The following is a 14604-nucleotide window of genomic DNA, read 5'->3' on the forward strand; positions in this document are numbered from 1 at the left end:
TGTGCACCGCCGCCGTCAGTGTCAGCCAGTTTGCCGTGGCATACGGAGCTCCATCGCAGTTCTTAATACTGGTAGCATGCCGCGACAGCGTGGACGTGAACCGTATGTGCAGTTGACGGACTTTGAGCGAGGGCGTATAGTGGGCATGCGGGAGGCCGGGTGGACGTGCCGCCGAATTGCTCAACACGTGGGGCGTGAGGTCTCCACAGTACATCGATGTTGTCGCCAGTGGTCGGCGGAAGGTGCACGTGCCCGTCGACCTGGGACCGGACCGCAGCGACGCACGGATGCACGCCAAGACCGTAGGATCCTACGCAGTGCCGTAGGGGACCGCACCGCCACTTCCCAGCAAATTAGGGACACTGTTGCTCCTGGGGTATCGGCGAGGACCATTCGCAACCGTCTCCATGAAGCTGGGCTACGGTCCCGCACACCGTTAGGCCGTCTTCCGCTCACGCCCCAACATCGTGCAGCCCGCCTCCAGTGGTGTCGCGACAGGCGTGAATGGAGGGACGAATGGAGACGTGTCGTCTTCAGCGATGAGAGTCGCTTCTGCCTTGGTGCCAATGATGGTCGTATGCGTGTTTGGCGCCGTGCAGGTGAGCGCCACAATCAGGACTGCATACGACCGAGGCACACAGGGCCAACACCCGGCATCATGGTGTGGGGAGCGATGTCCTACACTGGCCGTACACCACTGGTGATCGTCGAGGGGACACTGAATAGTGCACGGTACATCCAAACCGTCATCGAACCCATCGTTCTACCATTCCTAGACCGGCAAGGGAACTTGCTGTTCCAACAGGACAATGCACGTCCGCATGTATCCCGTGCCACCCAACGTGCTCTAGAAGGTGTAAGTCAACTACCCTGGCCAGCAAGATCTCCGGATCTGTCCCCCATTGAGCATGTTTGGGACTGGATGAAGCGTCGTCTCACGCGGTCTGCACGTCCAGCACGAACGCTGGTCCAACTGAGGCGCCAGGTGGAAATGGCATGGCAAGCCGTGCCACAGGACTACATCCAGCATCTCTACGATCGTCTCCATGGGAGAATAGCAGCCTGCATTGCTGCGAAAGGTGGATATACACTGTACTAGTGCCGACATTGTGCACGCTCTGTTGCCTGTGTCTATGTGCCTGTGATTCTGTCAGTGTGATCATGTGATGTATCTGACCCCAGGAATGTGTCAATAAAGTTTCCCCTTCCTGGGACAATGAATTCACGGTGTTCTTATTTCAATTTCCAGGAGTGTAATTTTCGTTAGTTTCATGTTTTTCTTACACTAACTAGCACTACTCCAGCACCCAAGTATCCCACTAGTAACATAAGAAATTTTGTGAATTTTTGTGTCATTTCCTTACAGCGGACGACTCCAGAAGATATTTATTGCTGAAAGTTTTTCAGGCATTTCTCTCTAGAACGTTAGGAGCGTCTGTCTGACTTCTGTAGTAGTGTGGGGGTGGAAATTGCATCTTGCACGAGCCTCAGGATAAAGGGTACATCTCAGATTAATCAGTTGTGCAGAATAACAGAATAGCAGATCAAACCCACACCACAATAGCTTAGAACATTGTTCTCTACTATGCGATATATCACTGGTTTTTTTGTTTATTTACAAATGCTTGTGGTCGTAATACACACAAGATGGAAAATGGAATTGTTTTTTAGTAAATTCGTATCTGTAGCACCCGATATGAAAAAAGCTTATTGAAATCATGATAGTCTGTGGCGAAGACGTCATTTACAAAGTTCCGTGAGCCAAACCTTCCACAATACACACCTAATAGCTAGTGGTGTTACTGGGAGTGTGACAAATAGCTGGACCTGATTTTCAGTACTGTCTGGACTTTCAGTCGGAAGGAGAGCAAGGTGCGAAATTCTTTATTTCTACCGATCGGGGCAGGCTATGGTTAAGACACAGGGCTTGTCTTCAGATGCTGTGCGTGTCATTTCCTCGCACTGCCTGATTCAATTTTTTCCTAGTTTCCTCGCATCATGTGAGAGTTAGCGCGGCTACAGCAACGGCCTTTGAATCCTCATCACTGTCCCGCCCGAAATTATGCCTCATTCGTAACAATCGGCACATACGTGGGTCGTGAAACTATAATCTCCCTTTCTAATCTTTTCATACAAAACAGCAATCCTCTTACCAGCAACTAAGCAGTCACGTCTAATACCCCTAGTGTGTATTGCAGAAGGCAACTTGAATTCACAAGATAACGGAAGTTAAAGAGAGCAATGCACTCTATGAACAGTAAATAACTATCCACAGCTGGCATACATTGGTTGGACAAAGAATATTCGTACTTCATCTTGCGACATCCAAGAAGTGCATAGTATATTTACATTGATCGAACATATGCTCTCTTGTAATATTATAAATTACTTCGATGAAAACATTTTTAAGGCGTTTTGACGCTGTCCGCCACAACTTCCTTCCCTCTCCATCTTAAAGACTGCTTGCTCCAATCATTCTCAATCATATGCTGGATATATTCCAGTCTCTGTCTTCCACTACAGCTTTTCCGTTCTACAGCTCTCTCTAGTTTCATGGACGTTATTTCCTGAAATCTTAACACATATCTTATCATATTGTCCCTTCTAATCGTCAGTGACTATTTCTTCCACCACCGATTCTCCGGAGAGCTTCCTTGTTTCTTGTATTATCAACCCACCTAATCTTCAACATTCTATAGCACATCTCACACGCTTAGATTCATATCTTTTCCTGTTTCCCCACAGTCCATGTTTCATTTCCATACTATGCTGCTCTCCAGACGTATATTCTCAGAAAGTTCTTCATCATATTAAAGCCCTGTTTGATAGTAGGCATGCTCTCTCTGCGTGTACTAATCTGCTTTTCGTATTCTTTGCTTGTCCATCATGTTCTTTTTCTTCCAAGGTAGAAGATTTCCTTAACTTTGTCTACTTAGTGGTCCGCAATTTTGATGTCAAGTTTATCACTAATCTCATTTCTGATACTCCTCATTACTTTCGCCATTTTCGGTCTGCACTCGATCCACAGTGTGTGCTGACTGACTGCTCATTCCAATCAACAGCCCCTGTAATGCTTATTCACGTTGACAGAGGGTACCAATGTCATCGTTGATGCCACTTCATTCCGACTTTCAATCATGCACCTCAACTTTTAATTCGTCTTTTTTTTTTCTTTAATATACTGATTGAGCGGTAGGGGCGAAAGACTACATCCTCGCCTTACTTCGTTCTTGGTATTCTGTCGTTTCCTCTGTGAGTTGTCGGTTGAGCTTTTTAGCATACCCCTAAGATGCTACAGATCTTATTCCTGGTGACAGTCAGTGGAGGGAACCTCCCTATAAGATCAAGAAAATCTAAGAGAAACAACGGATATCACCTTATTAACTGAAAATTAATTGTATGGCTGGATCAAGCATGAAAGTATAGGCACCACACCTCACAAGAATGTATTAATGAAGGGATTAAAGCCGGCCGGGGTGGCCGAGCGGTTCTGGGCGCTTCAGCCTGGAACCGCGCGACCGCTACGGTCGCAGGTTCGAATCCTGCCTCGGGCATGGATGTGTGTGATGTCCTTAGGTTAGTTAGGTTTAAGTAGTTCTAAGTTCCAGGGTACTGATGACCTTAGATGTTAAGTACCATAGTGCTCTGAGCCATCTGAACCATTTGAAGGGATTCATGTAACTAGCAAAGGAAATTAGCGGTCACTGAAACAATTTGTTTTATTGCCATAAAACATCAAACAAGTTATTTACGTACTGAAACAAGATTATAAACATTTAATAAGTGGACAAGATATATCAAATATGAGCTATAGCCTTGGCGCAGGTGGGTGGTCACATGAATGCATAATGTGAACTATTTCACGAATATAGCCAATGACTCCCAAAATGGTTACTGATTTGAAGAAAGATACGAGGAAAAACAAGAACTAACACCAATACTTTCGGCGAAGTGCATGATGGGTGCATCTAGCTTGCTGTGAATGTTAAGCGTTTGCGGATACGTTCAACGGCCGAGGTGAAGTGCGTTGTCAATAGTTTCCCTGAAGCAAGTCTTCTGACTTTACGAAACTTGGTAGTTTCTGGCAGCATCGGAATCCCTTCGGCCAAGCATAACAAACATTGCAGGTTCCAACTAATTATAATTTTATAAATAAATTTAATAATTTCATACTCTCACGGATGTTTTCATCGTTAACAAATAATGGTACGGCATCGGAAAGAAGGCCGGAAACCTCTCCCACTACGTGACACATTTCCAATCACGGCCGACCAGAAACCTTGCACGTTGAGGCATGCACAAAAAATCGCCCCTTCTACCGAATTAATATCTGCTAGTCAGTCAAACAATCCCTTACTACGATTGGAACAAACATTCTTACAGCTAACGCCAATGTCCAGTGGCTGGTCCCACGGTCTGAAGCTCTGTGTTTGCACCTGGCTTCAGATCTTATCTAGCGAAAAGGGATTCCTTTTAGCATCTCGCAGAACACAGTTTTTATGGAAGACACTACGGGCTCTCACACGCTCCTGCAGTCCTGACATGGGAGGCTGCCGTTTTCTTGTTCTATACCACCTTCGAGACGGGTTTCAGCACCAAACAACTTCACGAAACTCTTGTTGAGCCATTTTAAAAAATGGTCTCAAGGCTGCAGATATAACAGGCCTCCCCCATCGTATTCAGAAAGAAGAAGAAGAAAAAGTATTTGGCAATGGTGAACACTGCCTGCAGTTTTCACGCAGGGTTAAATAATTGACTGTACTAACACTTGGGACCTATATATTACAGTATAAAAATAAATTACGTGACAGTTTGGACATGAACTGACAAGCAACTCCTCTTAGTTCCTGTAAATATTGTGTATCAATATTCTTTCGCTATAGCTTACAGCGCTTTTCTGCGAATTTTGAACGTGTATCAGAATTTTACATTGTCGAACGATTTTCCTAGGATAAAAAACCATATCAATATGTCTTGCTTTTTTTTTTAGTTTTGCTTTCATTACCAAGCGCCACATCTGAGTTGCCGCTCTAACGCCTTTACGTTTCCTGAGGCCAAAGTGACCGTCATCTAGTAACAGATCCTCAATTATGTTTTTCGAACTTCCGTGTTTATTCTTGTCTATTGACACATAATCAGCACGGATTCAGAAAATATCCCTCTTTCGAAACATACTGATTCATCATTTATACGAAGTAAAATGTGCTATCGACAGGGTATCACAAGTTGATTCCATATTTATAGAGTCCTAGAATACTTTGAACACTGTTCCTCAGCAATGGCTTCAGATTACACTGTGTGCTTTTCTTTTTTTGGGTCATCAGTCATCTGACTGGTTTGATGCGGCCCGCCACGAATTCCTCTCCTCTGCTAACCTCTTCTTCTCAGAGTATCAATTTCAACCTACGTCCTCTATTATTTGCTGGACGTATTCCAATCTCTGTCTTCCTGTACCGTTATTGCCCTTACAGCTCCATCTAGTACTATGCAGGTGATTCCCTCATGTCTTAACAGATGTCCTATCATCCTGTCCCTTCTCCTTATCAGTGTTTTCCACATATTCCTTTCCTTTCCCATTCTGCGCAGAACCTCCTCATTCCTTACCTTATCAGTCCACCTAACTTTCAACATTCGTCTGTAGTACCACATCTCGAATGCTTCCATTCTCTTCTGTTTCGGTTTTCCCACAGTTCATGTTTCAGTACCATACAATGCTGTACTCCAGACGTACATTCTCAGAAATTTCTTCCTCCAATTAAGGTCGATATTTGATACTAGTAGACTTTTATTGGCCAGGAATGCCCTTTTTGCCATTTATAGTCTGCTTTTGATGTCCTCCTTGCTCCGTCCGTCATTGGTTATTTTACTGCCTAGGTAGCAGAATTCCTTAACTTCATCTACTTCGTGACCATCGAACCTGATATTAAGTTTCTAGCTGTTCTCATTTCTACTACTTTTCATTATCCTCGTCTTTCTTCGATTTGCTCTCAGTCCATATCCTTTACTCATTAGATTGTTCAGTCCATTCAGCAGATCATGTAATTCTTCTTCACTTAGGATAGCAATGTTATCTGCGAATCGTATCATTGATATGCTTTCACCCTGAATTCCACTCCTTAATCTTTCTTTTATTTCCATCGTTGCTTCCTCGATGTACAGATTCAAAAGTAGGGGCAAAATACTGCATCCTTCTCTTACACGCTTTTTAATACGGGCACTTGTTTCTCAGTCGTCCACTCTTATTATTCCCCCTTGGCTGTTATATATATTGTATACTACCCGTCTCTCCCTACAGCTCACCCCTATTTTTCTCAGAATTTTCATTGTCGAACGCTTTTCCCAGGTCGACAAATCCTATGAACATGTCTTGATTTTTCTTTACTCTTACTTCCATTATTAACCGCAACGTCAGAATTGCCTCTCTCGTACCTTTACCTTTCCTAAAGCAACTGATCGTAATCCCGCGCATCCTCAATTTTCTTTTCCATTCTTCTGTATATTATTTTTGTCAGCAACTTGGAAGCGTGAGCTGTTAAGCTGACTGTGCGGTGATATTCGCACTTGTCGGCCCTTGCCGTCTTCGGAATTGTGTGGATTATGCTTTTCCGAAAATCAGATGGTATGTCGCTAGAGTCATACATTCTGCACACCAAAGTGAATAGTCGTTTTGTTGCCACTTCCTCCAATGATTTTAGAATCTCTGATGGAATGTTATCTATCCCTTCTGCCTTATTTGACCTCAAGTCCACCAAAGCTCTTTTAAATTCTGATTCTAATAGTGGATCCCCTATCTCTTCCAAATCGATTCCTCTTTCTTCTTCTATCACATCAGACAAATCTTCCCCCTTCACAGAGGCTTTAAATGTATTCTTTCCACCTATCCGCTCTCTCCTCTTAATGTTATCACTCTTGCTTTTAATGTCACCGAAAGTTGTTTAGACTTTCTTGTATGCTGAGTCTGTCCTTCCGACTATCATTTCTTTTTCGATGTCTTCACATTTTTCATTCAGCCATTTCGTCTTAGCTTCCCTGCACTTTCTATTTATTTCATTCCTCAACGACCTGTATATCTCTATTCCTGAGTTTCCTGGAACATTTTTGTACTTCCTTCTTTCATCGATCAGATTAAGTATTTCTTCTGTTACTCATGGTTTCTTCGCAGTTACCTTCTTTGTTCCTATGTTTTCCTTCCAAACTTCTGTTATCGCCCTTTTTAGGAATGTCCATTCCTCTTCAACTGTACTGCCTACTGAGCTATTCTTTATTGCTTTATCTGTAGTCTGAGAGAACTTCAAGCGTATCTCGTCATTCCTTAGTATTTCCGTATCCCACTTCTTTGCATATTGATTCTTCCTGGCTAATGTCTTAAACTTTAACCTACCTTCATCACTGCTATATTGTGATCTGAGTCTATATCTACTCCTGGGTACGCCTTACAATCCAGTATCTGATTTCGGAATATCTGTTTGACCATGATGTAATTTATCTGACATGTTCCCGTATCACCCGGCCTTTTCCAAGTGTACCTCCTCCTCTTGTGATTCCTGAACAGAGTATTCGCTATTACTCTGATATTTATTACAGAACTCAATTAATCTTTCTCCTCTCTCATTCCTTGTCCCAAGCCCATACTCTCCTGTAACTTTTTCTTCTACTCTTTCCCCTTCAACTGCATTCCAGTCCCCCATGGCTTGTCTTCTTTCCACTTCACTGACCCCTACTACATGTAGATTAAGCCTTTGCATTTCCCTTTACAGATTTTCTAGTTTTCCTACCACGTTCAAGCTTCTGACATTTCACGCCCGGCTCGTAGAATGTTATTATTTCGTTGATTATTCAATCTTTTTCTCGTGGTAACCTCCCCCTTGGCAGTCCCCTCCCGGTGATCCGAATGGGGGACTATTCCGGAATCTTTTGCTAAAGGAGAGATCACCATGACACTTTTCAGTTACATGCCACATGTGCTGTAGATACACTCGCCAGGGTAGCCGAGAGCGTATAAAGGCACATTTCCATGCCGTGCGTGAGTTGCCTCGGAAACGCGAAATCTTAATTAAATAATTAATCTGTGACAAGTAAATAAAGCCTATGGCACAGAACTGCAGCGCTGTGTCGCTGATAAAACAAAACACAATTACGATACTCTTATGTTTCTTTAAGAAGGAGAGGTCATGTACAACAACTGGTGCGGGAAGCACGTATATTTTATTAACTGGCACACCGCCATATTTGATGTTATATAAGAACACTGCGAGTTGCAATCTTACTAGGCACTCGATTCTGTAAAGAATTTATATTTATGAAAGTAAGTAGAATTATTTAACTTTAGGCTTATTCGTTGAATATATCTGATTTAACTAACTGTGTAAACTTTTTATGTTTAGTAGACAGTCACCTCTGTACGACGTATTGACATGGCTGGCAAATTATTCTAATATTGAGATTTAGATTTGAGTCCGCACCTACCGCAGCAGTCTTTGGAAACGATTTAAATACGAAGTCCGATTATTTGAATCACATTTCACGGTCAACTACGAATAACATTGCATTTACGAAAAAGCCATTGTCAAGCGTCTGATACCAAATAATTAAACGTCCACGCTCCAGATAAGCAAATATTAATTACAACCAATCACTATCATACATATACAATAATTAATATTATAATTAATATTTTATTTATTTTATAAGCGCTCCGTCACGGTAGCTCAGCGTGTTCGGTCAGAGAGTTAGCTCCCCTCTGTAAAAAAAAAAAAAAAAAAAAAAAAAAAAAAAAAAAAAAAACTGAGTAAATAGATCAACGAAAAATCTAAACGGATGTAATCGGACGTCCACTCTGAACAAATTCAACGAACGATATAGAACAAAATTGGAATCGGGTAGGCGCGTTAGCCCCGGATCGAATCCACCCGGTGGATTATCGACAAGGCCCGTATGCCGGCCAGCCTGGTTGTAGTTTTTAGCCGGTTTTTTTCATCCCGCTAGTGAATACTGGGCTGGTCCCCAAGTACCGCCTAGTTACATGACTCGCAGATATCTGAACTCGTTCGCATTATTCCATGGATTACGCTAGACGCAGACAGCTGGGATACACTAATTCCATCCCGGGGAGTATGGGGTGGCGGCACGTCGGGTATCCGGCCACCCCTTAAACCTAACATTGCCAAATCCGTTCCTAACCATACCGACCCTGCGCAACCGCGGGACAAGGCACCAGCTACAGAATGAAAGAAAGAATGTCCAGTGGATACACTTACGTGTCTTTAATGCAGTGGTTTCCATTGCCTTCTGCGTCCTCATGCCGTTGATCTTTGTTGATTCTTCCGCCTTCAGAGGCAGTTTCCCATTCCCAGGCCAAGAGAGTGCCGTGAACCTCTGTCTGCTCCTCCGCCCTCTTTGACAAGGCCGTTGGCAGGGTGAGGGTGACTTCTTATGCCGGAAGTCTTCGGCCGCCAACACTGATTATTAATCGAAAGTTAAGCAGCGGCGAGATTCGAACCCGTGACCGAAGACGTTTTTATTATGAATCAAGGACGCTACCCCAAGACCACGGGTATCAACTCACCTGTGACACTGGATTTGTGATTTCATGTCATAAAGGTCAGATGTCAGAATTACTAAAGTTATACTTTCGGTTTCCCAAAGAAATGCTACGGGCCCTCTGCTGTTCTTAATCTAGAGCGTTCATTTTAACTGAAGACATACAATCTTGAAAACTACACATCGAATCAACAAAAGCTGTAATTCCAGTTCGTTTGTATCAGAGGGGGACATCCAATGATACCACACTCGATACGCCAGCTCACCCCGTGCGTGGGTGGCAGAGGGCAACTTTGAAATCTTCAATAGGAACCCCCGTTTTTTATTGCAGATCACGATTCTATTGTAAAATCTACATACGTTTTGTCTGAAGCTGCTTGGGGTAGCCGTGCGGTCTATGGCGCATTGTCACGGTTCGCGCTGCTGCCCCGTCGAAGGCTCGAATCCTATCTCGGTCGTGGGTGTGTGTGTGTGTGTGTTGTCCTTAGCTTAAATTAGTTTAAGTTAGTTTAAGTAATGCGTAAGCCTAGGGACCGATGACCTCAGCAGTTTGGTCCCATAATCCTTAACACAAATTTCCAATTTAATTTAATTTTTTATTTATTTATTTATTTTTTGTCTGAAGTAATTTCTTCGTTTCACCACAGATGGCTCTGTAATCGGAAGAATAGAAATGAATACACAATCATAATTTACGACATGCTGCTCAATGACCCTTGAATATCCAATGGTACGTGGGACCCCACCTCTATGCTGCGAGTGTGGAACAGATCAGTATTTCATAACTTTTAATTGAGGTCCCATTCGCGACGTTGTATTCTTCCGACGTATCGAACAGAGGACTACTCGACGCGCCACCGCGGCCGTGTAGAGAACTACGACGTATCATAACAGGCAGTACATCGCGACTGGAGCTCAAGTATCGTGTAGACGTAGAGCAGGTAGCGCCTTTAAACATTAGTACTTGTGCAGTGTTTATTGCCTGCACAACTTTCTATCATTGAGAGGGCAGGCGTGCAAATGGACGATGAATGTTGCAACCACAGAAGAAAAAAATTGAAATGATCCTGATTTACGGTGAATGTAGGGAAAATGTTGAGGCTACTGTTGCCTTGTACGCCGACCGTTTTCCAGACAAAGCTCGCTCTCGTTCTATCACAAGGTTATGAACGCCTTTGAGTCTCATGACGGAGTACAGACCGCAGAAGGAAACGAAGCAAACGTGTTACAGGAGAAGCTACTGAAATAGCTGCACTAGCGGCAATGCTCCACAATTCACCTATAAGCGGCAATTACACCGCGATTACAATATGTCCATACAATACTGCCATACTGCATCGTCATAAATATCATCCTTACCACATGTCACTGTATCAAGAACTTCATGGCCCCGATTTCCATAACGGGCACGTCAAAAGATCCAAAAGGCACCCACATTCTTTGCCGATTTCCTATTTTCCGATGACTCTACATTCACAAACTATGGTAGCGCTAACTGACATACCATGCATTACTGGAGTGTAGACAAACCCCACTGGTTATGGCTAGTTGACCGCCAACGTCCTCGGTCGGCTGATCTACGGTGTGGCATCATGGGGAACAAACGCATTGGTCCGTGATTTATCGACAGCGCGTCGAGTGGGCGCAAATATCGATAGTTTTGGAAAATGTTCTACCGTTACTATTGCAGGATATTACCCTGGCCATTCAACAACGTTTGTGGTTTCAGCATGACGGCTGCCCAGCGCCTTACGCATTGATGCACGGGGGTATTAGACCGTGTTTATACTGGTCGGTGAATCAGCAGAGGTGACTCAATGAACTGCCCCGATAGGTCGCCGGATTTCATTCTGTGGGCTTATTTAAAAGATAAGATGTACCAGCAAGTGCCAACAAGCCGTGAAGACAGCATCAGAAACGCCTCTGCTGACATTGCCACAGAAGATATTCTTCTGTCCTGTGTACGGTGATTTGTGGTGCCATAGTGGTGCATCGAATATGTATGCATTAGTGACTCTCCACGTTGAGCAAGATCTTTGGGCTCTGATGAAGTTCGTTTAAATTCATTAATCCAAAATGATCCATGTCATTGCAGTCGAGAGCTGCAAACACGATAAACCATGATCATTCCACCATCGTGCGACATTTGCGTGCAATGGCGAAGGTCTAGAAATCAGGTGTATGAGTACCGCATGCACCAAGTCATCAGTTGGCTTGTGAACAACACCGACTATTTCTATCCTGTATCGCTACTGGTAACGAGAAATGGTGTCTTTATGCTAATATAGTGAGAAGAAAGGAATGGTGGTGAAGCAAAGCAGCAATTTCCCGTACAAAGACCTGCGCGCATCCACTTAATGTAATGTGTGCTACAACGGCGGTGTTACGTGCTACAAATTGCCTCCCCGAAATATAACTATCACTGCTGGCATTTACTGTCAACAGCTGAGTCGTCTTCCAGATGCAATCCAAGAACAACGACCAGGAAGACTGCGTGAAATGATGCTACTCCACAATAACGCCCACCCGCATTCTACTAGAACCTGCGCCCTCAGGTTTCCACCTTTTCCTCTCTCTATCGAACAATCTTCAGAGAACTTCCTCTTCGAATGAAAATTCGCTCTGAAGATAGTTCGACAAGTTCTTCGCCTCAGAACCACGTGATTTCTACTGTTGTGAAATCGAAAAGCTCCCCCGGTGCAGACACACTATTGTAAATAGAGAAGGAGACTATATTACTGCTGACTAAAGTCTTATTCACGCGCATGCACCGACCTAATATTAAACAAATTGTCATACAGCTGGTAGCAAAACGTTAAACACTACGATCACTCAGATATGAATAAACGTAAGTAACGGAACGCTTCCATCAGACGATCGATGGCAGCATGGAGTGGAACACTTTCGTTCTATTAAAGACACTGCCCGCACCACGCTTGTCTGTCGTCTTTTGGAGTACTGCGTCCCGTTGTGAAATCATACTAGATAGAATATTGGTGGAGAACACAGAAAACACTCAAGGAAGGGTAGCTCGTTTTGCATTGTCACAAAGTAAGAAAGGGCGTGTCACGGATGTGATAATGGAGCGGTGGTAGGGGAGAGGCGGGGACAGCAGGCAATAAAACGAAGGCGTTTTGCGTTGCGGCGATATCTTGTCACGAAATTAAAGTCATAAGCTTTCTCCTTTGAAGATAAAAATATTTGGTTGGTTCCCAGTGACCTAGAGAAAAGTAACAATCATGTTACAATGAGACACGTCTGTGCTCACACAGAATGATTTAGGTATTCATTTCCTCCGTTCCATGTTCGTTGAAAGTTCGCGACCCAATTAGGACAATGCAGTAGATGTAGATTAGTAAAACGGTCTGAATATATATGCCCCCACAAAGACGTTTTTATGAAACTAGTTAATGGACATTATCTGCTAACAGAGCTTCGTGTAATTCTCTTTTGATCTAGAGCTGTTTCAAGACTTCTTTTATATCGTGTAAATACATCCCGCATAAGGTCAAAACCGATGGTATTACTTAAACTGCGACTCTACAAAATGGCTCTGAGCACTATGCGACTTAACTTCTGAGGTCATCAGTCGCCTAGAACTTAGAACTAATTAAACCTAACTAACCTAAGGACATCACACACATCCATGCCCGAGGCAGGATTCGAACCTACGACCGTAGCGGTCGCTCGGTTCCAGACTGTAGCGCCTAGAACCACACGGCCGCTCCGGCCGGCTTCGACTCTACATGTAATTCTTAAGTCACATGCATATTGCCATCAGAGAGTACCGGTATGTATTCCGCGTTTTGCGGCGGCTACTAAAGACACTCATTGCAGAACGAAAGCCTGAGAAACCTTCTGAGATGCCATTCAGGATGATACAACTGCTTCTGTCGTCATAAGTTTTCTGCTGCACTGAAGTCCATATATCTACTGTTATAATGTGATCCATCCAAAGGCAATCCCTGCAAGCGAAACGTCGTTTATCACAGCAGTTCACTCCAACGAAGGCAGTTTTATTCGGATCCAGATACTCACTGTAGAGCCCATGTGCAACGGCCACAGAAAAGAATCGTGCCCATACTTCGGAGCCAAAGCCTCATCCGTCTACCACGATGATCCGTCCGCAGTCAAGTGCGCTCAGATCGCAAGAACTTGGAGCAGCCTGTGAGAGACCGTGATGTCCGCGAGAATCCGGGAACAGCTGGCACCAACAGCAGTCCAGGATAGTCTACTATTCTGCAATAATAACAGGGTAACTGAATGACCGGCGGAAACCCTGGAAGTGATTAAGAGAATCAAAAACTGGGGTCTTTCCATCGAGCCCCTACGAAGAGAAATGGATGGGGGATACACACATAAACGGAATTGTCCGACACGCTGATGATCTGTTGGTTATGGTGTCAGCCAGCTAAAGAAGAGAACTATAAACAAAATACAATGGAATTCTATGCAGGATGCACAGGCGGTGCTCAAAAAACAAGCTCACTGTGACCCCTACCTTATTACTGCGTGGTAAACTACGGAGAGACCCGATTATAAAATCACACAATGGAATTACGGACAGGAAACGCAGAACCAGATACTGAAGCGCACTGATGCCAATCGAGTTACGTTTGACGAACAGATAAGACAGACAGCTGACGGAACAGAAAAACCTGAAGACAAAATCGCAGGCATCAGCACAGTCACAGACTTCAATATGTTACGCTGTACTAACGTATCATTGTGCATAGTTTGAATGAAACGTGTGCTTCGCGAAAGGCACAAGGGCCACATCGACCCTGTCTCACAACAGTCAGACGAGGCCAGAGATGTGCTCTGCTGTGATAATCATGGGCGTTGGGGATTGAGAAGAGACTTCGCCATCTGTTATCATTTTCTAGTAAAGAGTAGACTATGCTGCCCTCTGGAAACTCTGTGTGGGTGGGTGGGTGGGTGCGCTCACGTAAGATAACACTGATGGATATCGTGAAATAAAGCTGACCGTGCTGAAGTCTACTGTACTTTCAGTCCTCTTAAATAGTAATTAACTAGCAAAGAGAGGTTTTCCTCACCACGTCA

The sequence above is a fragment of the Schistocerca nitens genome, chromosome 5, assembly GCF_023898315.1.
Source record: "Schistocerca nitens isolate TAMUIC-IGC-003100 chromosome 5, iqSchNite1.1, whole genome shotgun sequence".
In the NCBI taxonomy this organism is placed as follows: Eukaryota; Metazoa; Arthropoda; class Insecta; order Orthoptera; family Acrididae; genus Schistocerca; species Schistocerca nitens.